This window comes from Scyliorhinus torazame, chromosome 6 (genome assembly GCF_047496885.1).
Source record: "Scyliorhinus torazame isolate Kashiwa2021f chromosome 6, sScyTor2.1, whole genome shotgun sequence".
Lineage (NCBI taxonomy): Eukaryota > Metazoa > Chordata > Chondrichthyes > Carcharhiniformes > Scyliorhinidae > Scyliorhinus > Scyliorhinus torazame.
The window spans coordinates 148825682-148852990 of record NC_092712.1 but is presented as its reverse complement, the minus strand read 5'-3'; the positions used below and the strand labels follow the sequence as shown (position 1 = coordinate 148852990).

The following is a 27309-nucleotide window of genomic DNA, read 5'->3' as shown; positions in this document are numbered from 1 at the left end:
ACATCCCCCGGCAGAGGACGGGACCGTGCGCTGCAGTGTCACAGCCGCATGCAGGGATGGTCCGGATGGTGGTACTGTGGCCATGGGTCAGACATAGTCCAGCGATGTAGAGCCAGGAGCTCATCGCAGGGCGGGTTGTCATCATCCTCCATGGCCTGCGATAGAGACGCGTCCACCCGCAACTGTGTGAGCCCGGCCCGTTGTGCCGCCGGTGGATCGGCAATGGGGGGGGGGGGGGGGTGGTGTGCATGCGGGTGGGGTGGGTGGGGTTGGGGAGGGGGGTGAGGGTGCTGGGTGGGTGGGTGGTGTGGGTGGTCGGCTGTTGCCATGGTGTGCGGTCTGTGGCCATACTACCCGATTCCCACGCCCATCTAGTCAGTGAAGCGGGCGTCTATCAGTCTGTCCCGTGCCCGCTGGGCCAGCCGGTAACGGTGGACAGCCACCCGCCTGTGTCTACCCTGACCATTGCCCCCATCCCCCTCATCTGGGGAGGACTGGGCCTCTTCCTGCTGCTCCTCCACTCCGCCCTCCTCTGCCTGCGGCACATCGCCCCTCTGCTGGGCTATGTTGTGCAGGACGCAGCACACCACAATGATGCGGCCGACCCTATCTGACCGATACTGGAGGGCGCCCCCAGAGAGGTCCAGGCACCTGAAACGCATCTTCAGCACGCCAAAGCACCTCTCGATCACTCCCCTTATCGCTACATGGGCATCATTGTAGCGGTTCTCCGCCTCATTGCGTGGCCTCCGTATAGGCGACATCAGCCACGATCGCAATGGGTAGCCCCTGTCGCCCAGCAACCAGTCCCTCAGCCGGGGATGGCGTCCCTCGTACATGTCGGGGATGGATGACCGCGACAACACGAATGAGTCGTGTACACTACCTGGGTGACGGGCGCAGACGTGCAGGATCATCATGCGGTGGTCGCAGACCACCTGTACGTTCATCGAATAGGTCCCCTTCCTATTAGTGAACACGGCCCTATTATCTGCAGGTGGCCGCACGGCGACGTGCATCCCTTCGATCGCACCCTGGACCATGGGGAACCCGGCCACAGCAGAGAAGCCCACGGCCCGGGCATCTTGGCTGGCCCGGTCCACAGGGAAGCGGATGTAGCGGTGCGCCATGGCATAAAGGGCATCTGTCACTGCCCGGATGCACCGGTGCACCGATGTCTGCGATATGCCGGACAGGTCCCCACTCGGTGCCTGGAATGACCCCGTTGCATAAAAGTTCAGGGCCACCGTAACCTTGACGGACACGGGGAGAGGGTGTCCCCCGCCAGTGCCACGCGGTGACAGGTGTGCCAGCAGGTGGCAGATGTGTGCCACGGTTTCCCGGCTCATCCGGAGTCTCCTCCTGCATTCCCGGTCCGTGAGGTCCTGGTATGACTGCCGGGGCCGGTACACACGGGGCGCCCTCGGGTGCCTCCGTTGCCGTGGGGCCGCGATGTCCTCCTCCCCCTCCTCGTCCTGTCGGTCAGGTGTCCCTCCAGCCTGGGCGGCTGCCGCCTGCCCCTCTGCGGCAGCCTGCGCCGCCTCTCTGGCACGCTCCTCCTCCTCCTCATCCAGGGCAACATAGACATGAGCGGCTGCCACCACGGCGGCCAACATCGCTGGATGATCTGAAAACATGACGGCCTGGTGGGGGGAGGGGAACGACGACATGTCATCATTGCCCATATCCCCTCCTCCCCCCAGCCAGGTGGCATGGACCGCATGGGTCCAACTGTTGGAGGCTGGCACCTGGCCAGGTGGACCAACTCATTTGCCCTCCCATCACTCTCCTCGGCACGGACCCCCTCCCCAACCTCCACCCCAGCACGGACCCCCCCCAACCCCCAACCTCCACCCCGGCACGGACCCCCCCCAACCCCCAACCTCCACCCCAGCACGGACCCCCTCCCCAACCTCCACCCCAGCACGGACCCCCCCAACCCCCAACCTCCACCCCGGCACGGACCCCCCCCCAACCCCCAACCTCCACCCCAGCACGGACCCCCTCCCCAACCTCCACCCCGGCACGGACCCCCTCCCCAACCTCCACCCCAGCACGGACCCCCCCAACCCCCAACCTCCACCCCGGCACGGACCCCCTCCCCAACCTCCACCCCAGCACGGACCCCCCCCAAACACCAACCTCCACCCCAGCACGGACCCCCTCCCCAACCTCCACCCCGGCACGGACCCCCCCAACCCCCAACCTCCACCCCGGCACGGACCCCCCCCAACCCCCAACCTCCACCCCGGCACGGACCCCCTCCCGGCACTCCCCCGGAGCCCAGCCTACTCTAACCACCCCCCCCCCCGCCGCACACACACACACACAAGCCGAGACACACCTCTCCTCACGCAATCAGTCTGCGGCCACGCCATTTCCTGCCCAGAGCCAACCCCCCAGGCCGTCACTCACCTCCTCGCTGGTCGGCGTTAGCCTGGAGCACCGGGTCACGCCGATGAAAAGGAGGTTTGATTCGTGATGACCGTTCACGTCGACGGGACTTCGGCCCATCCGGGAGGGAGAATATCGGCAGGCCGAAAATCGGCTGCCTTGCGCAGACCCGTGACATTCTCCGCGGCAGCGGCGCCATTAACGCCCCGCCGACTTTTCTCCCTTCGGAGACTTCGGCGGGGGCGCGGACGGGATTCACGGCGGCCAACGGCCATTCTCCGACCCTCTGGGGGGTCGGAGAATGACGCCCATGGTGCTCAAAACTTTCATTCACCTCGATGTTGCAGTGAGTGTCAAACTTGAGGAGGACCGTCTTGAATTTTGATTTATCTTCACCAACAGCAAAGGTGAGAGAATTGAAAATGTGGATGGCATGGTCCCCGGCCGAGGATAGGAAGAGAGCGATCTTCCTGGTGTCTGAGGCAGCTTCCCGGTCTGTGGCTTCAAGGTAGAGCTGGAAGCGTTGTTTGAATATCTTCCAGTTGGCCCCGAGGTTACCGGTGATGCGGGGCGGTGGCGGCGGGCGGATGCTGTCCACTTTGCAGGATGGCTGTATGCTGGTGGAAGGCAGATCACTTGCAGGTAGGTCTAAGAAGTTCTAACATCCCTCAACTACTGGTACCATGATGTGTTGGGTGCTCTGGATCCGTGGAACACATACAGGCCACCAACACATAAAATAGTGCAACACTATTTTATTAGTTAGAAACTGTTGAACATACTTTCACTGTGGGTTAACACGATGTTATATTAAACTAAAGACCTATGCCTGTCCTAACCAGTCTATGCACTCAGCACATGGTGAAGATCTGTGCTGTAAGCTGTAAGCTCTGTCCTTCTGAGAAGCTGCATCCCGAATGAGCGGGAACTCTGATGCCCTCTGTCTATATAATGAGTGTGCTCTAACTGGTGATTGGCTGCGGTGTTGTGTGTGTTGATTGGTCTTGCTGTGTGTCCAAAAGTGTGTGTGTCTGCACCATGATATACTGGTGTATATTATGACACCTATAATTTATATCATAGTCCATTATTCCCTTCTCTTGGTCATGGAAGATGTTTACAGAACTCCAACTGACCACAATGAAATGATATGAGGGCTGCATGGTGCGTTTAATACGCCCTTTGGGGCATGTAACCTCCCAGATATTCTGTACGTACACCGTGCATGTGATTCAATGATCACCCCTCAAATGAACCCATATATGTCACATTTAATGTCTTGATATCAATCATTCCTGCCTCCCTGACTTACTCTGCTGTCTGTCATTAAATGATGTTATTCATAGCAGGTTTCAAGTAAGCTCATCTAACAGTCCCATACTCGCTGCCACTAACTGTCACTCTGAAGTCGTTCCTGTGTGATTATTTTTGAAAGCATGGATTTTTTTTGTTAACTGGTGGTAAAGCTTAACTGATTGACTGATCTTGAGTCTTCATTCCCTCAGAGTTTCTGCACGATGTGGGACCATCACTGGCTCTTTATAATCCTAACTTAAATGATCCTTGCTAGGCCTATAGTGGTGGGCCGAAGGGGTACAAAAGTTATAGCGATAGGAGGTTATGGTGACGGAGACGCAGTATTTCCTTTTTCCCGTAAACTTAAAATGCATGTGGGCAGGTGTAATCTCGAAGACACGACCATGAGTTCTGATTAACCCACATTCGTCCAACTCTCCCAGTCCCACCGGGTGGGGCAACGTGAGGGAGATCCCATGTATTCTCCCTGCGTACGGCAGAGGTCTCGATGAAATAGTACCTGAGGGAGGTGTTAGCCTGTACGACTCCAATGTCCTCCTGGTGGTTGTGAGGGTATGGCCCTGAGTCCGGTGTGATGATAGGGATAATCAGGACCATCTCTACCCCCGTTATCTCGTCCATTTTGCAGTCGGGGATCGCTGAGTATACTCTGGTTACTCTCTTCAGAGTATGGTTGTCCAGCGTCCCCTGTCATCTGGCTAGCTTAGCCAGTTGCGGGCTGTCTATTCAATCAGGCACCTCCCTCCTTTAGATCAGATCAAGGTTGTGTCTTAGCTGCCCCTGTCAGAGCCTTCTGGCTGTCTCCCTTTCTTGGTCGATGAGTTTGTTGATTAATGTTGATTGTCTTTGTGTGTGTCCCTAACACTTTTGTCCTATTCAATTGTATATCCAGGCCCTCTTCCCCAAGCTGACTAGACCTTTCTCTGCTTTCCCTAATATTCTCTTCCTTATTCCTGTAAGTCGTTCCACCTTCGCATTTAACCTTTGTATGTCTAGTGACTTTACCATAGAAGTTTCTATGTTAAGTCATGTCACTGCATCAGTTATTATGCCTCTTCTAACCCGGTGTAGGTTGTCATACCCTCAAAATCTAGTGGCACCCGTGTCATTGGCAGCCTGCTTCATAACAACCTGACTTAAAACACTATACATATTTATTTCATATTATAAACAATACCGGAACGCGCAAGAAGTACAGACACAAGTTGTATACGCATCCGATGTCTTTCCCCGAATGTAGCTACAGCCATGCATTAAAATAAGTGAGATCATTGGTCCAGTCTCTGGCTGCTGGGATGCACATCTCGTCAATAAAATTATATAAAGCACCATAGTTCATCGTTAACCCTGTGTCCGTTGTGAAATCAGTGATGTTCCTGCGCTTTGAAGTGCTTGTAGTTGTTCTGAGATCTCAAGAGCCATCACGAGTCCCCACAGTTGCTGCTGTTGTTCTAGCCTTTCTTGAATGTTAACCTAAAAAAGGAAAAGTGGAAAAGTATCCTGGTCGTCACCAGGTGTTTGATGTTGGCCGCATAAAGCTTTTCCTGTATGGGTCGAACACATGTGTTATTCAGGGGTTAGTAGTTCTTATATATTACAACCTTTTCATATCTATTTTCCTCGTGGCTACGCGCCTAATTCTGTTGCGTATGAACCCGACCTTGACGTGCTTTTGCCTGGTTAATTAGCCAGTTTACAATAACTCAACTGTCTCAAATTCCTGAAGCTACTGCAAATATTGAGGCACTTGTAGTTACTTGTAAAGTTCTGCACTGTATGTTCTATGTTCGAACACAAAAGATCCATTCTGCATGGGACAGAATGGGTTAACTAATCTGAATATATCTGACAATTCAAAACTTAAGATTTGTAAGTTCCAATTAAAAATACATCTTCAGCTGTTTTTAAAAAAAATTACTTTATCAGAATTACAAAGCCAGAGCTCAGAGAGTGGAGAGGGGCAAACCCCAGCACGGGTCAATTCTCTGCTGGTTTGGAAAGTGGAAAGGGGGTGGAGTAAAAGTTGGATTGCTGCAAAGTTCCCATTATCAAGTGTCTTCGAACGATGTGTTTTCTTGGAATATATATTTGCTTTTAATCAGAGTTGTGTGTTTTTAAAAAAAAAAACAGCTTCCACACTGTCTGAACTTTTAATTTCCAAGCTAATGCAAAACATTTATTTTAAAATATCAAACACAATAATTCATTGAATATATAACTGAACCAATTTTGCGTTGTATCCTGGTTTTCTACCAGAGTTTTCTACCAGATGTCGTTTTGTCACCATCCTTCTTTTGTTTAAACAAGAAACATGATCATGGACATATTTTATTTACCCATCTGTCCATTACACTTAATTCTGCAATCTCAGAATTATTATATCTGCGTTGTGTCAGGGAAGTTTTAACCCTGATCTAATGAAACACCCGATAGGTCGTATGTCATATGTATTTCAACTGTTATATGTATTTCAACCACCCTAACTTCCAATGAACACCATAAAACTAATATTTTCTTATTCTTACATACGTGATTTTGTACCCTGATTAAAATTCGTCGTGTATGAAAACTACCCTGGAAATGTCAATGATAACCTTTGAAAAGAAAAAGTTGTTAACTACACCCAAACTTAGGGGCGGGATTCGCCGCAATCGGCGCGATGTCCGCCGAACGGCGTCAAAAACGGCGCGAATCGGACTTCCGGGTGCAGCTATGCAGAGCTAGGTCGCATATTCAGCAGCTCCCGCTTGGAACGGGCTTTTGGGCTCATTTACAGGGCCCCCACGGCATTTGTTTGACATTTCCCGGTGTGGGAAGAAGGCTGCAGCATTCCCCTGACAGTGTCCCCCAGGAGTGTTGTGTCTTTTGGCTACCAGACCCGGCAGAAACAGTGAAAGATTTGGCTTGAGCTGCAGCAGTAGACGAGGGCCTCTTCCAGCATGCAGGCGGGGGAAGGGCAAGCTTAAAGCTGCAATCTGGCTTGACTCTATCAAAGGTAAATTCTAGCAGCAGTGGGAACAACTGTGAAAAGATCTACCAGGGCCATTGAAGAAGCAGGGACGAGACTTCTGGTGGCGGCCATGGAGGAGGAGGTCGCGCATTCGGCAGCTCCCGTCTGGAGACGACTCTTAGACCTTTTTCAGGAGTTTCCATAGACTTTTTGGGGCAGACTGGTGAAGCAAACACTGCCAACTTCTATGAAACGGACCAGAAGTGTAACGGCCAAAGGAGCGGCACTGGAGAAACAGGAGAAGCGAGGGAAAGAAAACAAAATGGCGGCGGCCAGGGACAAAGGGGAGCTGCAGGAGTTCATCAAGCGCTGCTTCGAGGAGCAGCGCGAGGAGATGCGCAAAGAGATGTTGGCGCCTATGCTTTCGGCAATTGAAAGACTCGGGATCACGCAGAAGGCCCACGAAGCTAAGATCCAGGAGGTGCAGAAAAGAGTCAGTCAGAACGAGGACGAGCTCGTGGACCTGGCGGTGAAAGTGGAGCAGCACGAGGCGCTACACAAGAGGTGGGCGGGAAGACTCGAAGACCTGGAGAACAGGTTGAGGAGAAAGAATCTGCGAATCCTGGGTCTCCCTGAGGGAGTGGAGGGGGCTGATGCCGGGGCATACGCGAGCACGATGCTCGAGGCGATGATGGGCACGAAGGCCCCTTCGAGACCGCTGGAGTTGGATGGGGCACATCGGGTGCTGGCGAAGAAGCCCCAGGCAAATGAGCCGCCAAGGGCGATGGTGGTGAGGTTCCACTGGTTCACGGACAGAGAGTGGGTCCTGAGATGGGCCAAGAAGGAGCAGAGCAGTAAGTGGGACAATGCAGAGATCCGAATATACCCGGACTGGAGCACGGAGGTTGCAAAGCGGAGAGCGGGTTTCATCCAGGCCAAAGCGGCGTTGTACCGGAAAGAAGTGAAATTCGGAATGCTGCAGCCAGCGCGACTGTGGGTCACATACAAGGGCCAACACTATTACTTTGAAACGCCTGAAGAGGCGTGGACCTTTGTACAAGCTGAAAAGTTGGACTCTAACTGAGAGTTTGTGAGGGTGGGGGGGAAGTTTTGGGGTTTGATGTGTGTTGTATATAGGGGGTCAATCACACGCAGGAAATGTTACATGGGCTGGGGGAGAGAGACAAGGCCGCGACAGGAGCTGCGCCAGAGGGGGCGGAGCGGGCTTTGGAAAGCGCGTGTTTTTTTCCCGCGCGCGGGAAGGCGGGAAGGGGAACGAAGGAATGCATATGGATTGGGAGACTCCCACGCGGGGAGGTCAATGGGACGGCGGGGGAAGCCGGGGTCACCAGGCGTCAGCTGACATACAGGAGTGACATGGGGGGAGCAAAAAAGCTAGACAGAGGTCTAGTGGGGGGAGGGGAGGGGGGGAAAGGGGGGGGGGGGGAAAGGTTGCTGCTGCACTGGCCGAAAGGGAATGGGACACAGAAGAGGTGGTCGGGACGGGGGTCCCCCCTCTGGGGGACTGGAGGGTGAGGGAGGCGTGGACACGGGACTGGCCCAGAAAAGGAGATGGCTAGTCAGCGGGGCGTGGTGGGGGTGAGAGCCCCTCCAATCCAGCTGATAACGTGGAATGTGAGGGGCCTGAATGGGCCGGTGAAGAGGGCTCGAGTGTTCGCGCACTTAAAGGGACTGAAGGCGGACGTGGCCATGCTCCAAGAGACACATCTGAAGGTGGCGGACCAGGTCAGGTTAAGAAAGGGATGGGTAGGACAGGTATTCCACTTGGGGCTGGACGCGAAGAATAGAGGGGTGGCAATATTGGTGGGAAAGCGGGTGTGGTATGGGAGGCGTTGAAGGTGGTGATCAGGGGAGAGCTAATCTCCATCAGGACTCATAGGGAGAAGACAGAGGGCATGGAAAGGGAGGTTAGTGGGGGAGATTTTGAGAGTGGACGGAGATACGCAGAGGCCCCGGAGGAAAGATTACTTGGGGAAAGACGACGGCTCCAGACGGAGTTTGACCTGTTGACCAAAGGGAAGTCGGAGGCACAGTGGAGGAAAGCGCAGGGGGTGACCTACGAGTATGGGGAAAAGGCTAGTCAGATGCTGGCACACCAGCTCCGTAAGAGGATGGCAGCGAGGGAAATAGGGGGAGTCAAAGATGGAAGGGGCGCCACGGTTCGGAGTGCAACGAAAACAAACGAGGTATTCAAGGCCTTTTATGAAGAGCTGTACAGATCCCAGCCCCCAGCGGGGGAAGAGGGGATGAGACGATTCCTAGATCAGCTGAGATTCCCGAGGGTGAAGGAGCAAGAGGTGGCTGGTTTGGGGGCACCAATTGGGTTGGAGGAGTTGAGCAAGGGTTTGGGGAGCATGCGGGCGGGGAAGGCCCCGGGACCGGACGGATTCCCGGTGGAGTTCTACAGGAAGTACGCAGATCTGTTGGCCCCGCTACTGGTGAGGACCTTTAATGAGGCAAGAGAGGAGGGGACCCTGCCCCCGACAATGTCGGAAGCGACAATTTCTTTGATCCTAAAGCGGGACAAGGACCCACTGCAATGTGGATCGTACAGGCCGATCTTGCTCCTCAATGTGGATGCGAAGTTGCTGGCAAAAGTGCTGGCCACGAGGATCGAGGACTGTGTCCCGGGGGTAATCCACGAGGACCAGACGGGATTTGTAAAGGGCAGGCAACTAAACACCAATGTGCGGCGGCTCTTAAACGTGATAATGATGCCATCGGAGGAGGGAGAGGCGGAGATAGTGGCAGCTATGGACGAGGAGAAGGCCTTTGACCGAGTAGAGTGGGAGTACCTCTGGGAGGTGCTGCGTAGGTTTGGGTTCGGGGTAGGGTTTATCAATTGGGTTAAGCTCCTTTACAGAGCCCCAATGGCGAGTGTAGTGACGAACCGGCGGAGGTCGGAGTACTTTCGACTGTACCGAGGGACGAGGCAGGGGTGCCCCCTGTCCCCCCCGTTGTTCGCATTGGCGATCGAACCATTGGCCAAGTCATTGAGGGAGTCTAATAAAAGGAGGGGGGTGGTCCGAGGGGGAGAAGAGCATCGGGTGTCGCTATATGCGGATGACCTGTTGCTGTACATGGCGGATCCAATGGAGGGGATGGTGGAGGTCATGCAGACTCTAAGGGAGTTTGGGGAGTTTTCGGGCTATAAGCTCAATGTAGGGAAGAGTGAGAACATAGATCATAGAAAATACAGCACAGAACAGGCCCTTCGGCCCACGATGTTGTGCCGAACCTTTGTCCTAGATTAATCATAGATTACGATTGAATTTACAGTGCAGAAGGAGGCCATTCGGCCCCCTGAGTCTGCACCGGCTCTTGGAAAGAGCACCCTACCCAAACTCAACACCTCCACCCAACACCAAGGACAATTTTGGACACTAAGGGCAATTTATCATGGCCAATCCACCTACCCTGCACATCTTTGGACTGTGGGAGGAAACCGGAGCACCCGGAGGAAACCCACGCAGACACGGGGAGGACGTGCAGACTCCGCACAGACAGTGACCCAAGCCGGAATCGAACCTGGGACCCTGGAGCTGTGAAGCAATTGTGCTAGCCACAATGCTACCGTGCTGCCCTTAAGAACAAATAAAATGATATACGGTAAAATATCATTTTACCGTAATCCATGTACCTATCCAATAGCTGCTTGAAGGTCCCTAATGTTTCCGACTCAATTACTTCCACAGGCAGTGCATTCCATGCCCCCACTACTCTCTGGGTAAAGAACCTACCTCTGATATCCCTCCTATATCTTCCACCTTTCACCTTAAATTTATGTCCCCTTGTAATGGTTTGTTCCACTCAGGGAAAAAGTCTCTGACTGTCTACTCTATCTATTCCCCTGATCATCTTATAAACCTCTATCAAGTCGCCCCTCAACCTTCTCCGTTCTAATGAGAAAAGGCCGAGCACCCTCAACCTTTCCTCGTAAGACCTACTCTCCATTCCAGGTAACATCCTGGTAAATCTTCTTTGCACCTTTTTCAAAGCTTCCACATCCTTCCTAAAATGAGGTGACCAGAACTGTACACAGTACTCCAAATGTGGCCTTACCAAAGTTTTGTACAGCTGCATCATCACCTCACGGCTCTTCAATTCAATCCCTCTGTTAATGAACGCGAGCACACCATAGGCCTTCTTCACAGCTCTATCCACTTGAGTGGCAACTTTCAAAGATGTATGAACATAGACCCCAAGATCTCTCTGCTCCTCCACATTGCCAAGAACTCTACCGTTAACCCTGTATTCCGCATTCATATTTGTCCTTCCAAAATGGACAACCTCACACTTTTCAGGGTTAAACTCCATCTGCCACTTCTCAGCCCAGCTCTGCATCCTATCTATGTCTCTTTGCAGCCGACAACAGCCCTCCTTATTATCCATAACTCCACCAATCTTCGTATCGTCTGCAAATTTACTGACCCACCCTTCAACTCCCTCATCCAAGTCATTAATGAAAATCACAAACAGCAAAGGACCCAGAACTGATCCCTGCGGTACGCCACTGGTAACTGGGATCCAGGCTGAATATTTGCCATCCACCACCACTCTCTGACTTCTATCGTTTAGCCAGTTCGTTATCCAACTGGCCAAATTTCCCACTACCCCATGCCTACTTACTTTCTGCAGAAGCCTACCATGGGGAACCTTATCAAATGCCTTACTAAAATCCATGTACACTACATCCACTGCTTTACCTTCATCCACATGCTTGGTCACCTCCTCAAAGAATTCAATAAGATTTGTAAGGCAAGACCTACCCCTCACAAATCCGTGCCGACTATCCCTAATCAAGCAGTGTCTTTCCAGATGCTCAGAAATCCTATCCTTCAGTACCCTTTCCATTACTTTGCCTACCACCGAAGTAAGACTAACTGGCCTGTAATTCCCAGGGTTATCCCTAGTCCCTTTTTTGAACAGGGGCACGACATTCGCCACTCTCCAATCCCCTGGTACCACCCCTGTTGACAGTGAGGACGAAAAGATCATTGCCAATGGCTCTGCAATTTCATCTCTTGCTTCCCATAGAATCCTTCGATATATCCCGTCAGGCCCGGGGGACTTGTCTATCCTCAAGTTTTTCAAAATGCCCAACACATCTTCCTTCCTAACAAGTATTTCCTTGAGCTTACCAGTCTGTTTCACACTGTCCTCTCCAACAATATCGCCCCTCTCATTTGTAAATACAGAAGAAAAGTACTCATTCAAGACATCTCCTATCTCTTCAGAATCAATACATAATCTCCCGCTACTGTCCTTGATCGAACCTACCCTCGCTCTCGTCATTCTCATATTTCTCACATATGTGTAAAAGGCCTTGGGGTTTTCCTTGATCCTACCCGCCAAAGATTGTTCATGCCCTCTCTTAGCTCTCCTAATCCCTTTCTTCAGTTCCCTCCTGGCTATCTTGTATCCCTCCAATGCCCTGTCTGAACCTTGTTTCCTCAGCCTTACATAAGTCTCCTTTTTCCTCTTAACAAGACATTCAACCTCTCTTGTCAACCATGGTTCCCTCACTCGACCATCTCTTCCCTGCCTGACAGGGACATACATATCAAGGACACGTAGTACCTGTTCCTTGAACAAGTTCCACATTTCACTTGTGTCCTTCCCTGACAGCCTATGTTCCCAACTTATGCACTTCAATTCTTGTCTGACAACATCGCATTTACCCTTCCCCCATTGTAAACCTTGCCCTGTTGCACGCACCTATCCCTCTCCATTACTAAAGTGAAAGTCACAGAATTGTGGTCACTATCTACAAAATGCTAAAATGCTCCCCCACTAACAAATCTATCACTTGCCCTGGTTCATTACCAAGTACTAAATCCAATATTGCCCCTCCTCTGGTCGGACAATCTGCATACTGTGTTAGAAAAGCTTCCTGGACACACTGCACAAACACCACCCCATCCAAACTATTTGATCTAAAGAGTTTCCACTCAATATTTGGGAAGTTAAAGTCACCCATGACTACTACCCTGTGACTTCTGCACCTTTCCAAAATCTGTTTCCCAATCTGTTCCTCCACATCTCTGCTACTATTGGGGGGCCTACAGAAAACTCCTAACAAGGTGACTGCTCCTTTCCTATTTCTGACTTCAACCCATACTACCTCATTAGGGTGATACTCCTCGAACTGCCTTTCTGCAGCTGTTATACTATCTCGAATTAACAATGCCACCCCCCACCTCTTTTACCACCCTCCCTAATCTTATTGAAACATCTATAACCAGAGACCTCCAACAACCATTTCTGCCCCTCTTCTATCCAAGTTTCCGTGATGGCCACCAAATCGTAGTCCCAAGTACCGATCCATGCCTTAAGTTCACCCACCTTATTCCTGATGCTTCTTGTGTTGAAGTATACACACTTCAACCCATCTCCCTGCCTGCAAGTACTCTCCTTTGTCAGTGTTCCCTTCCCCACTGCCTTATTACACGCTTTGGCGTCCTGAATATCGGCTACCTTAGTTGCTGGACTACAAATCCGGTTCCCATTCCCCTGCCAAATTAGTTTAAACTCTCCCGAAGAGTACTAGAAAACCTCCCTCCCAGGATATTGGTGCCCCTCTGGTTCAGATGCAACCCGTCCTGCTTGTACAGGTCCCACCTTCCCCAGAATGCGCTCCAATTATCCAAATATCTGAAGCCCTCCCTCCTACACCATTCCTGCAGCCACGTGTTCAACTGCACTCTCTCCCTATTCCTAGCCTCGCTATCACGTGGCACCGGCAACAAACCAGAGATGACAACTCTGTCTGTCCTGGCTTTTAACTTCCAGCCTAACTCCCTAAACTTGTTTATTACCTCCACACCCCTTTTCCTACCTATGTCGTTGGTACCAATGTGCACCATGACTTCTGGCTGCTCACCCTCCCCCTTAAGGATCCTGAAGACACGATCCGAGACATCCCTGACCCTGGCACCCGGGAGGCAACATACTTTCCGGGAGTCTCGCTCGCGACCACAGAATCTCCTATCTATTCCCCTAACCATTGAATCTCCTACAACTATTGCTTTTCTATTCTCCCACCTTCCCTTCTGAGCCCCAGAGCCAGATTCAGTGCCAGAGACCTGGCCGCTAAGGCCTTCCCCCGGTAGGTCATCCCCCCCAACAGCATCCAAATCGGTATACTTGTTTTGAAGGGGAATGGCCACGAGGGATCCCTGCACTGTCTGCCTGTTTGTTTTTTTCCCCCTGACTGTAACCCAGCTATTCTTGTCCTGTACCTTGGGTGTGGTTACCTCCCTGTAACTCTTCTCAATCACCCCCTCTGCCTCCCGGATGATCTGAAGTTCATCCATCTTCAGCTCCAGTTCCCTAACACGGTCTTTGATGAGCTGAAGTTGGCTGCACTTCCTGCAGGTATAGTCAGCGGGGACACCGGTGGTATCCCTCACCACCCACATCCTACAGGAGGAGCATGCAACTGGCCTAGCCTCCATCCCCTCTTACCTGACCGAATATAGCTGCCCTGTGGACTAACTAGATCTCCGCCCTCCGATTCTGCTCCCAGTCAGCTACACTTTCTGTAAACTCCTGGCTCTCTTCTCACTCTTTGCGGAAATGTCGGAAACAAAATGAAAGGAGCACCTTACTCCCTCCTCACCTAACTCCCTCGGTCACCAAATTCTTACTATAGCACTCAAAATGCACCAAATTCAGCACTCAGTGCTCTTTGTATTACAGGCGGGGGACCAAGAAAGAGGGATAGGGGACCTACCGCCGAGGAGGGCGGAGGGGAGCTTTCGGTATCTGGGGATCCAGATAGCCAGGAGTTGGGGGACCCTACATAAACTGAATCTGACAAGGTTGGTGGAGCAAATGGAGGAGGATTTCAAAAGATGGGACATGTTACCGCTCTCGCTGGCGGGTAGAGTGCAGTCGGTCAAAATGGTGGTCCTTCCGAGGTTTCTGTTTGTGTTTCAGTGCCTTCCCATCGTGATCACTAAGGCCTTTTTTAAGAGAGTAGGCAGGAGTATTATGGGGTTTGTGTGGGCGACTAAGACCCCGAGAGTAAGGAGAGGGTTCCTGGAACGAGGAGGGTTGGCGCTGCCAAACCTGGGGAGCTACTACTGGGCAGCAAATGTGGCGATGATCCGCAAGTGGGTTATGGAGGGAGAGGGGGTGGCATGGAAGAGGATGGAGATGGCGTCCTGTAAAGGAACGAGCCTGGGGGCGTTGGTGATGGCACCGCTGCCGCTCTCGCCGACAAAGTATACCACGAGCCCGGTGGTGGCGGCAACGCTAAGGATCTGGGGCCAGTGGAGACGGCACCGGGGTGCAATGGGAGCATCGGTGTGGTCCCTGATCAGGGGTAACCACCGGTTTGTCCCGGGGAAGATGGACGGGGGGTTCCAGAGCTGGCATCGGGTGGGGATTGGAAGAATGGGGGACCTGTTCATCGACGGGACGTTTGCGAGCCCAGGGGCACTGGAGGAGAAGTTCGAGTTACCCCCGGGAAATGCCTTTAGATATATGCAGGTGAGGGCTTTTGTGAGGTGACAGGTGAGGGAATTCCCATTGCTCCCGGCACAAGAAGTTCAAGATAGGGTGATCGCGGGTGTATGGGTCGGGGAGGGCAAGGTGTCGGAAATACACCAGGAGTTGAAAGAAGAGGGGGAAGCGCTGGTAGAAGAGTTGAAGGGTAAATGGGAGGAGGAGCTGGGGGAGGAGATCGAGGAAGGTATGTGGGCAGATGCCCTAGGTAGGGTTAATTCCTCCTCCTCATGTGCCAGGCTCAGCCTGATACAATTTAAGGTGGTCCACAGAGCGCCCTTGACGGGGGCGAGGTTGAGTAGGTTCTTTGGGGCAGAGAACAGATGTGGAAGGTGCTCAGGCAGCCCGGCGAACCATGTCCATATGTTTTGGTCATGCCCGGCACTGGAGGGGTTCTGGAGAGGAGTGGCGGGAGCAATATCTCAGGTGGTGAAAGTCCGGGTCAAGCCAAGCTGGGGGCTAGCAATATTTGGAGTAGTGGACGAACCGGGAGTGCAGGAGGCGAAAGAGGCCGGCATTCTGGCCTTTGCGTCCCTAGTAGCCCGGCGAAGGATCTTGCTAATGTGGAAGGAGGCGAAGCCCCCCAGCCCGGAGGCCTGGATAAATGATATGGCTGGGTTCATAAAGTTGGAGAGGATTAAGTTCACCTTGAGAGGGTCTGCGCAGGTGTTCTACAGGCGGTGGCAACCGTTCCTAGACTATCTCGCGGAGCGTTAGAGGAAGGTCGGTCAGCAGCAGCAGCAACCCTGGGAGGGGGGAGGAGGGGGGGGGGAAAGGTGGGACTGCCTGGGAGGGTGGATGAGCAAGAGATAACATGAAGGGTTGGGGAAACTGGCACGTACGGGTGAGGGCCAGTGTACAAAGCTGTGTAAATATATCATTTTGCCATGTATATATCTTGCTCTGCGCGATTTCTCGTTTTTTTTTGTTACGGGGGGGGGGTATTGTTTGTAAAGGAGAAAAATTGTGTTAAAAAACTTTAATAAATATATATTTTTAAAAAAACGGCGCGAATTAGTCCGGCATCGCGCCGCCCCAAAGGTGCGGAATTCTCCGCATCTTGAGGGGCCGAGCCCTCACCTTGAGGGGCTAGGGCCGCGCCGGACAGATTTCCGCCCTGCCAGCTGGCGGGAAAGGCCTTTGGTGCCCCGCCAGCTGGCGCGGAAATGACTTTGCCGTGCAGCGCATGCGCGGGAGCGTCAGCTCACGGCATCCCCGCGCACGCGCAGTGGAGGGGGTCTCTTCTGCCTCCGCCGTAGTGGAGACCATGGCGAAGGCGGAAGGAAAAGAGTGCCCCCACGGTACAGGCCCACCCACGGATCGGTGGGCCCCCATCGCGGGCCAGGCCATCGTGGGGGCACCCCCCGGGGCCAGATTGCCCCGCGCCCCCCCCAGGACCCCGGAGCCCGCCCGCGCCGCCGTGTCCCGCCGGTAAGAGAGGTGGTTGATTCTCGCCGGCGGGACAGGCATTCCAGCAGTGGGACTTCGGCCCATCGTGAGCCGGAGAATCGCCGGGGGGGGGCCCGCCAACCGGCACGGCGCGATTCCCACCCCCGCCGAATATCCGGTGCCGGAGAATTCGGCAACCAGCGGGGGCGGGATTCACACCAGCCCCCGGCGATTCTCCGACCTGGCGGGGGGTCGGAGAATCCCGCCCATGATCTTTAAATCACAATGTCGGACGACACACCAAAATAAGTTAGGTAAAAGTCCTTCTGGAGCCTATTCTAAAGTTGGAAATTATAAACTCAAGGTTACTCCTCAGAAGATAAATCTTCGCAGAGTGATATTAACATTCACAGACCAAACGCACACACATTCTCACAGGTCGCAAATATCAGAGCTAACTGTTAGTACAGATTCTCAAAGAGACAACAATTTCACAATCGCTTAATTAAAATACTGAACAAAATCTTCCATTCTCCTTCATCATAAAACTTTGTCTGTGTTATTCCATTTAAGCCAATTTCCACTGATTAATTCTATAGGCATTAGCTATTCTTAGAGACGTATATTCTTTTTGTGCAGATGACCTGCTTGCTGAAATGGGTAAATTTTTGTACAGAACTGAAGGAGGCGGAGAACTTGGAATGATGCCATATACGTCTGTTACGTGATCCCAAACATTATTTATTCTTTCCTTTAATGTTACTCAAAGTTGAGGAGAGTGCGCTGAGGGTCATGGTGAGCGGCGGCGGGGCCTGCGGCTGAGTTCTCGCTTCCTCCCCGGGCCCTGTGCGTGTGAGAGCAGCTCCCTGCGGAGAATCATGGCGGGGAAGACGGCACCATCACGGCCGGGCTGTGCGGGGCGATTTTCCTCGGTGATTACATATACTTCGACCGCAAGCGGCGGAGCGATCCCGACTTCAAGAAGCGGCTGAGGGAAAGAAGGAGGAAGCAGAGATTCGCCAGAGGAAGGGCTGGACTCTCTCGGCTCCCAGACTTGAAAGATGCAGAAGCTGTGCGGAATTTTGTCCTGGAAGAGATCCAACTAGGCGAAGAGTTGTTGGCGCAAGGTGACTATGAGAAGTGGGTGGAGCACCTGACGAATGCTATCGCTGTGTGCGGCCAACCTCAGCAGCTCCTACAGGTGCTGCAGTAGACCTGCCCCCACCGGTCTTCCAGATGCTCCCTGACAAAACTGCCAACAATCAGCCAGAGGATTATGACTGCGCAGACTCTAGTCGGAGATGATGTGGAGTGAAGTGAGTTTCCTGTGAAAATTGGAAGCGGGAGCTGTCACACCTCCGTGCCGCCATCCACACCCTCTCTTTGTGTATATGTTTGGCTTAAAGTGGACTCCGAATTGAAATCGGGAAGGATAAATCTGAGTGTTGTCGTCTTCTCCACTATAGGTTCTCATTGCGTCACTTTACTTATTGCACCAGTCTGTTGGTTGCACTTTAATACTAATTCACTGGGTTCCGGGTTGCAGTTATGCTGCTGAATACCATCCGTTTCTTGGCTTAACTCTGTCAGAGAACCAGCCCTGTACAGGCACCGAATATATTACAGTTGACGCCAGAATTGGAACTTATTGCCAAGCAGTTCTCTGACGCCCTCCCACCCCATATCCACAGCTGCTTGATTGAAATGAATGCTGTTAATCTTCAGAGATTTTTAATAAATCTATTAAATGAAAAAAAAAAATGTGACTCAAAGTTCTTTCTTGTTCTTTAAACTGAATTCAATTTTCAATGTTCGCTATTTAACCAGTGTTTGAAAGAGACATTACTGGGTTGATTGTTTTTTTGATTCAAATTAATTGAATTACTGCCGAGTTTATCTGGACAGCTTGAAACAATCTGAAGTTATTCTAGACAAGAATCCATTGTTAAGTTTCTAACCTTAATCTTGTATTGACTTTATTCCCCATTTTTTTTTTTGTTTTGGGAGGGGGATTTGTCATCCTCAGATATTTCTGAACAAAAAGCTGATTGAGCGTTACAGCCCCTTTCTGATCTTTAGGATTTTTACTTTATTTGATTTTTCTTTCTTTCTTTTCCTTTGGACATGTCTAAACTTATAGTTAATTTAAAATGTCCATTCCCAGGGAGCCTGTTTCTTTCCCCTCTACTTGAGACATTCCAGGACAGTCCTTAGCCATAATTGTAGCAGTTTCCTGTGATTATTTACCAGTTTGCACAATCTGTACTGCCGCTATCTTTTCTCGCTTTACTGCTATGCTTAAAATGATTTGTTGTGAATGTGGGAGAGTGAGAGCTCAATTCCTTAAAACTAGCCTGTTTTTCAAATGGTGTGAAGGTTTAATTTCTGTCATTTTTTTCTTCTAACTGGTGAAGTAAGATGACTCCTGCTTTATTTGTCTTATCTCGCTTCTGTGTATCTCACCATTTTCTCTGTTCCACAGGGGCTGTGTCGGGATACCACCCATCTTTGATCATTGGTTTTTTTTTGTACCAGAGTATCTTGCTCTTACCCGAACGCCAGACTCTTGGTACCTGGGGACCCCAGAAAAGCGGCCTTGTGCCTCTCTTTTCTTTTCCATAATGTGTTAACCGTGTCGTCACTGTCACCCGCGTATCCGGTGTGCCTAGGCGACTATGCTCAGAGGCTTTACCTATCGTCCACTCCCGGTGGGTGGCGGTCCTGGCTTGTCACTGTGTCATGGTAAATTCCGCGACCCGTTATTCACTTAACAGTCTGTTTGTCTCGGATTCCCAACTAACTCTGGCCGTCACGTGAGAGCTCAATTTACCCCTTAATTCAGGCTCAGCATGGGTCCTCGAGCAGCCAATTAGTACTAAAGAAAATGGTATAGCGGACCAACAAAACAAGACCAAAAATAAATAAATTTTAAACTGAGTCTTTTACTCACTTGGCCTTGATACCAGATTCGTTGGATGTTGCTTTGCCATCCGTCTTGCCGTGTGACTCTAATTTCTGGCGGTCAAAGGCTTGACTACTCGCCTTGTCCACCGGCTCGAGCGGCGTCTGGCTCAGCAACATCCCGCCAGACTACGCCAAATGTTAGAGGTGAAAATATTCACATGAAGGCCTGAGTCTCAGTAAAAAAAGCAGTTTATGTCAGAATTCTGGGAGAGAAGGCCTGAGACTCCGCAGCCTTTGACAGCACCTTTTCTCACTTGAGCTAAGGCTCACATGGGTTAATATATAGATTCAAGGGGCGGAATTAGTTGTATTCTCATTTACATACAATCAATCAACTATATTTGCGTCACACTTTATTACATGCAGTCAATCAATTTTGCTAGCATCCCAGTTATCACATATATGGTTAAAGTGGGTGCTGTCTTACCCGCCCCTAACTTCATATAGAAGTCATTCAAAACTACATAATGATGTCCTGTCTGCAACTGGCGTCCTTGAGCTTTATCAAGGATACATCGCATTTCTTGTTCTGTAAAGTTGTTATCAGCGGCTATTGGGATACTCCCTAGATATACCCATGGTTGGTTCTCATGAGACAGTTTACAGGGAATGTGGCTTGTTCATCCATTTTGTGTCTTTAATATCACAAAATAGCTAACAGCCATTTTGTGTCTTCTGGTATTAACAAGCATTGTGTATACACTATTTCTACAAATTGCCTCTTCTAAACAGGCATCTAAGCCAATGAGTACCTTTTGTCTCATCAGAACTGTAGGAGCGGTTTCAAGACCTGTGTATTGAGTTGTTACACGTGGGGTTATTCCCTGTGGCTCAGCTCAGTACAGAGAGAAACAAAAACACCACAACCTGGACAAGATGGCTATTTAATCAAGCTTGTTACGTGTACACGGAGACCAGACTGGATATCAGCCAAGACCTGTTCGACCGAACAAAGAGCCGAACACAGTAATTATACAACGTTCAAAAATCAATAGCCCACCCCTGTTGAACGCGATCCAATCCCTGAAGCTGCTTCTTTAAACTTATCCAATAGAATTGCAAGCAGTGTTTAAACTTCACCCAATAGGGTCGCAAGCAGCGCATGATTGATCAGCATCCTGACAGCTGTGTACAATCCCAGCAGCTTGCTGACTGTGAGAAACAGAACAACAGAAAGACAAGGGGCGCGATTCTCTGCTCCCGCGCCATTTCAGAGAATCGCCTGGGTCGCCAAAGTTTCCCGCGACGCCGGTCCGACGCCCTCCCGCGATTCCCGGAAGCGGCCAGATTGGCACAATCGCGTTTTGCGCGGCGCGGTCCAGTGAATCGCCCGAGACAGCCAAAATGGCGATTCACCGGTACCCCCGCGATTCTCAGTGCCGGATGGGCTGAGCGGCCTGCCCAAAATGGCGGGTTCCCCCCGGCGCCGTCCACACCTGGTCGCTGCCGGCGGGAACAGTGCGGGAACGCTGGGGGGGCGGCATGTGGGGGGGGAGAGGGGGGATCCTGCACCGGGGGGGGGGGGGCCTCAAATGGGGTCTGGCCGGCCTCTCTGAAGGAGGACCTCCTTTCTTCCGCAGCCTCGCAAGATCCGTCGGACATCTTGTTGCGGGGCGGACTTGGGGAAGACGGCAACCACACGCATGCGCGGGTGACGCCAGTTATGCGGCACCGGCCGTGTCATGTATGCGGCGCCGCCTTTACGTGGCGCCAAGGCCTGGCGCGCGTAAATGACGCGGCACCGCTCCTAGCCCATTTTCGGGCCCTGAATCGGTCGGGATAGGGGCCGTTTCGCGTCGTTGTGAACCTCGACGGCGTTCACGATGGCGCGAACACTCTGTCTCCATTTCAGAGAATCGCGCCCAGGATGTCAGAAGTAATGTCCTTTTGGTCAAGTGAGCTATCCTAAATCCCATTTGAGTACTTGTTACTGCTATGTCCTAAAAATACATGTTTACTGGTTAATAATGATTACTCAGTCCGATAATTCATCTCAATCCTTAATAAAACAACTTATGTAAAACTACTCATGCTAACGATTCAGTTTTAAGAGGTATCATCGCTGAATCCGCCCCCCCCCCCTCCCCCCACTTCAATCCCCCCTTTTGGCCCTTGGCTAGCCCAAGAATAGGCCATTAAAGAGACATACTGAATTTACTGGAGGCCGGCTGATGTGTGGAATATTCAACAGGTAAGAGCTGTAACAGTCTGTCTGCCATTTCCTATGCCGCATCTGAGGCAACAGAGCATAATACAAAAGACAAACAATATATTAAAAAAATATATATATGTATTAAAGTTTTTTAACACAATTTTTCTCCCTTACAAACAATAACCCACCCCCACCCTCTCCCGTAACAAAAAAAAAACGAGAAATCGCGCAGAGCAAGATATATACATGGCAAAATGATATATTTACACAGCTTTGTACACTGGCCCTCACCCGTACGTGTTAGTTTCCCCAACCCTTCATGTTATCTCTTGCTCATCCACCCTCCCAGGCAGTCCCCCTTCCCCGCCCCCCCCCCTCCCACCCCCCTCCCAGGACGTCCCCTCCAACCCTCACCCCCCCCAAGGTTGCTGCTGCTGCTGACCGACCTTCCTCGAACGCTCCGCGAGATAGTCTAGGAACGGTTGCCACGGCCTGTAGAACCCCTGCGCAGACCCTCTCAAGGCGAACTTAATCCTCTCCAACTTTATGACCCAGCCATATCATTTATCCAGGCCTCCAGGCTGGGGGGCTTCGCCTCCTTCCACATTAGCAAGATCCTTCGCCGGGCTACTAGGGACGCAAAGGCCAGAATGCCGGCCTCTTTCGCCTCCTGCACTCCCGGTTCGTCCACTACTCCAAATATTGCTAGCCCCCAGCTTGGCTTGACCCGGACTTTCACCACCTGAGATATTGATCCCGCCACTCCTCTCCGGAACCCCTCCAGTCCGGGCATGACCAAAACATATAGACATGGTTCGCCGGGCTCCCTGAGCACCTTCCACATCTGTCCTCTACCCCAAAGAACCTACTCAACCTTGCCCCCGTCAAGTGCGCTCTGTGGACCACCTTAAATTGTATCAGGCTGAGCCTGGCACATGAGGAGGAGGAATTAACCCTACCTAGGGCATCAGCCCACAGACCTTCCTCGATCTCCTCCCCCAGCTCCTCCTCCCATTTACCCTTCAACTCTTCTACCAGCGCTTCCCCCTCTTCTTTCAACTCCTGGTGTATTTCCAACACCTTGCTCTCCCCGACCCATACACCCGAGATCACCCTATCTTGAACTTCTTGTGCCGGGAGCAACGGGAATTCCCTCACCTGTCGCCTCACAAAAGCCCTCACCTGCATATATCTAAAGGCATTTCCCGGGGGTAACTCGAACTTCTCCTCCAGTGCCCCTAGGCTCGCAAACGTCCCGTCGATGAACAGGTCCCCCATTCTTCCAATCCCCGCCCGATGCCAGCTCTGGAACCCCCCGTCCATCTTCCCCGGGACAAACCGGTGGTTACCCCTGATCGGGGACCAGACCGATGCTCCCATTGCACCCCGGTGCCGTCTCCACTGGCCCCAGATCCTTAGCGTTGCCGCCACCACCGGGCTCGTGGTATACTTTGTCGGCGAGAGCGGCAGCGGTGCCGTCACCAACGCCCCCAGGCTCGTTCCTTTACAGGATGCCATCTCCATCCTCTTCCATGCCGCCCCCTCTCCCTCCATAACCCACTTGCGGATCATCGCCACATTTGCTGCCCAGTAGTAGCTCCCCAGGTTTGGCAGCGCCAACCCTCCTCGTTCCAGGAACCCTCTCCTTACTCTCGGGGTCTTATTCACCCACACAAACCCCATAATACTCCTGCCTACTCTCTTAAAAAAGGCCTTAGTGATCACGATGGGAAGGCACTGAAACACAAACAGAAACCTCGGAAGGTCCACCATTTTGACCGACTGCACTCTACCCGCCAGCGAGAGCGGTAACATGTCCCATCTTTTGAAATCCTCCTCCATTTGCTCCACCAACCTCGTCAGATTCAGTTCATGTAGGGTCCCCCAACTCCTGGCTATCTGGATCCCCAGATACCGAAAGCTCCCCTCCGCCCTCCTCAGCGGTAGGTCCCCTATCCCTCTTTCTTGGTCCCCTGCCAGTAATACAAAGAGCTCACTCTTCCCTACATTGAGCTTATAGCCCGAAAACTCCCCAACCTCCCTTAGAGTCTGCATGACCTCCACCATCCCCTCCATTGGATCTGCCACGGACAGCAACAGGTCATCCGCATATAGCGACACCCGATGCTCTTCTCCCCCTCGGACCACCCCCCTCCATTTATTAGACTCCCTCAATGACATGGCCAATGTTTCGATCGCCAATGCGAACAACGGGGGGGACAGGGGGCACCCCTGCCTCGTCCCTCGGTACAGTCGAAAGTACTCCGACCTCCGCCGGTTCGTCACTACACTCGCCATTGGGGCTCTGTAAAGGAGCTTAACCCAATTGATAAACCCTACCCCGAACCCAAACCTACGCAGCACCTCCCAGAGGTACTCCCACTCTACTCGGACAAAGGCCTTCTCCGCGTCCATAGCTGCCACTATCTCCGCCTCTCCCTCCTCCGATGGCATCATTATCACGTTTAAGAGCCGCCGCACATTGGTGTTTAGTTGCCTGCCCTTTACAAATCCCGTCTGGTCCTCGTGGATTACCCCCGGGACACAGTCCTTGATCCTCGTGGCCAGCACTTTTGCCAGCAACTTTGCATCCACAGAAAGGAGCAAGATCGGCCTGTACGATCCACATTGCAGTGGGTCCTTGCCCCGCTTTAGGATCAAAGAAATTGTCGCTTCCGACATTGTCGGGGGCAGGGTCCCCTCCTATCTTGCCTCATTAAAGGTCCTCACCAGTAGCGGGGCCAACAGATCTGCGTACTTCCTGTAGAACTCCACCGGGAATCCGTCCGGTCCCGGGGCCTTCCCCGCCTGCATGCTCCCCAAACCCTTGCTCAGCTCCTCCAACCCAATTGGTGTCCCCAAACCAGCCACCTCTTGCTCCTCCACCCTCGGGAATCTCAGCTGATCTAGGAATCGTCTCACCATTCTTCCCCCGCTGGGGGCTGGGATCTGTACAGTGTAGCGCACAATGACTTACGAGAGACGAGAAGTGATGAAGTCGATCCAGGCTTTATTAAGCGATGCTTGTCCCCAGCAGCTCAGCAACAGAATAAAGCTGCGGGGAGAAGCTCGGGTTCTTATACTCCGCCTTCAGGGCGGAGCCATGAGTCGGCAGCCAACCAGGACCCGGGATCTGTCAGCCAATAGCATCTCGGCTTCACAGTCCCACATGACCCCTAATACATACCACCACATTCACCCCTTGTTAAAAAGGAACCCGACGGGGTGGTGGTTCGCATGGTGGTAGGGGTTTACAAGGCTGGCCCTGGAAGGAAAATTTTGGACCGTGTTACTGCAGTTTTAGCCCTACACTGGGCTATGTACAAGTTCGTGAGAACTATTTACAACATTAGCAAAAAAAATTTTTTTTTAATTTTTTTTACAACATTCTTGGTGTCACGCGGATTCCACGAGTCGAGCGGGCGGTCTGGTCTTCCTCGTCGATCGCCTCAACCCCGGTGGTGGTGCAGGTGCTTGCTCAGGCGTTGTCGTCTCCGGGAGCGTTTCGGTGTTTGTTCCTGTTTTACTCCTGGGCGGGCACGGGAGGAGGACCGATTCCCCCGGGAAGGGGGCGGTCGCGGGGTGCACCGGTGGCAGGGAGGGGATGATCGGTGTCGGGGGTGTGTGTGTGTTGCCGGCGGGCGCAAGGTCCCACAGGGAGACCGTGTCCTGTCGGCCGTCGGGGTACGCCACGTAGGCGTACTGCGGGTTCGCGTGGAGAAGGTGAACCCTCTCGACCAACGGGTCCGATTTGTGCGCCCGCACATGTTTCCGGAGCAAGATGGGTCCTGGGGCCGCCAGCCAGGTCGGCAGCGACATTCCGGAGGAGGACTTCCTGGGGAAGACAAGGAGGCGCTCATGAGGCGTTTGGTTAGTGGTGGTACACAGCAGCGACCGGATGGAGTGGAGAGCGTCCGGGAGGACCTCCTGCCACCGGGAAACTGGGAGACCCCTGGACCGTAGGGCCAGTAGGACGGTCTTCCAGACCGTGCCGTTCTCCCTCTCTACTTGCCCGTTCCCCCGGGGGTTGTAGCTGGTCGTCCTGCTCGAGGCTATGCCCTTGCTGAGCAGGAACTGGCGCAGCTCGTCACTCATGAAGGGGGACCCCCTGTCGCTATGGATATACGCGGGGCAACCGAACAGTGTGAATATGGTGCCAAGGGCTTTAATGACTGTGGGACCGCTGTCATGTCGGGGCAGGGGATGGCGAAGGGGAAACAAGAGTACTCGTCCACCACGTTCAGGAAGTATGCGTTGCGGTCGGTGGAGGGGAGGGGCCCTTTGAAATCCAAACTGACGTGTTCAAAGGGGCGGGAAGCCTTGATCAGGTGCGCTCTATCCGGCCTGAAAAAGTGCGGTTTGCACTCTGCGCAGATGTGGCAGTTCCTGGTGACTGTACGGACCTCCTCCACAGAGTAGGGGAGGTTGCGGGACTTTACGAAATGGTAGAATCGAGTGACCCCCGGGTGGCAGAGGTCCTCGTGGAGGGCTTGGAGGCGGTCTATTTGTGCGTTGGCGCATGTGCCGCGGGATAGGGCATCGGACGGCTCGTTCAGCTTTCTGGGACGATACAAGATCTCATAGTTGAAGGTGGAGAGCTCGATCCTCCACCTTAAGATCTTGTCATTTTTAATTTTGCCCCGCTGTGCATTATCGAACATGAAGGCTACCGACCGTTGGTCGGTGAGGAGAGTGAATCTCCTGCTGGCCAGGTAATGCCTCCAATGTCGCACAGCTTCCACTATGGCTTGGGCTTCCTTTTCCAATGAGGAGTGGCGGATTTCTGAGGCGTGGAGGGTCCGGGAGAAAAAGGCCACGGGTCTGCCCGCTTGGTTAAGGGTGGCCGCCAGAGGTACGTCGGATGCGTCGCTCTCGACCTGGAAGGGGAGGGACTCGTCGATGGCGCGCATCGTGGCCTTTGCGATATCCGCTTTGATGCGGCTGAAGGCCTGGCGAGCCTCTGTCGACAGGGGGAAGGTAGTGGACTGTATTAGCGGGTGGGCCTTGTCTGCATACTGGGGGAACAACTGGGCGTAATATGAAAAGAAACCCAGGCAACGTTTCAGGGCTTTGGAGCAGTGGGGGAGGGGGAATTCCATAAGGGGGCGCATGCGTTCGGGGTCGGGGCCTATTATCCCATTGCGCACTACGTATCCCAGGATTGCCAACCGGTTTGTGCTAAAAACGCACTTTTCCTTGTTATATGTGAGGTTCAGGGCGTTAGCGGTCTGGAGGAACTTTTGGAGGTTGGCGTCGTGGTCCTGCTGATCGTGGCCGCAGATGGTTACGTTGTCGAGATACGGGAAAGTGGCCTGCAACCCGTGCTGGTCAACCATTCGGTCCATCTCCCGTTGGAAGGCCGAGACCCCGTTTGTGACACCAAATGGGACCCTTAGGAAGTGGTATAGACGCCCGTCTGCCTCGAAGGCGGTGTACTTGCGGTCACCTGGGCGGATGGGGAGCTGGTGGTAGGCGGACTTGAGGTCCACGGTGGAGAAGACCTTATACTGGGCAATCCGATTGACCATGTCGGATATGCGGGGGAGAGGGTACGCATCTAGCTGCGTGTACCTGTTGATGGTCTGACTATAGTCTATGACCATCCTTTGCT

The 27309-nt window shown here is 52.6% G+C and overlaps 1 long non-coding RNA gene and 1 pseudogene across 1 annotated transcript in view; one reads left to right on the top strand and one right to left on the bottom strand.

Annotated features, from left to right (window-relative positions):
* Positions 1-3161: 3161 nt before the first annotated feature.
* Positions 3162-27309, bottom strand: part of LOC140425063 (uncharacterized) — a 37441-nt gene continuing 13293 nt past the window's right edge. The window contains exon 3 of the long non-coding RNA XR_011947756.1: positions 3162-5255. This is a non-coding gene — a long non-coding RNA (uncharacterized lncRNA). The remainder of the gene's footprint in view (positions 5256-27309) is intronic.
* Positions 17222-17941, top strand: LOC140425648 (mitochondrial import receptor subunit TOM20 homolog; annotated as a pseudogene).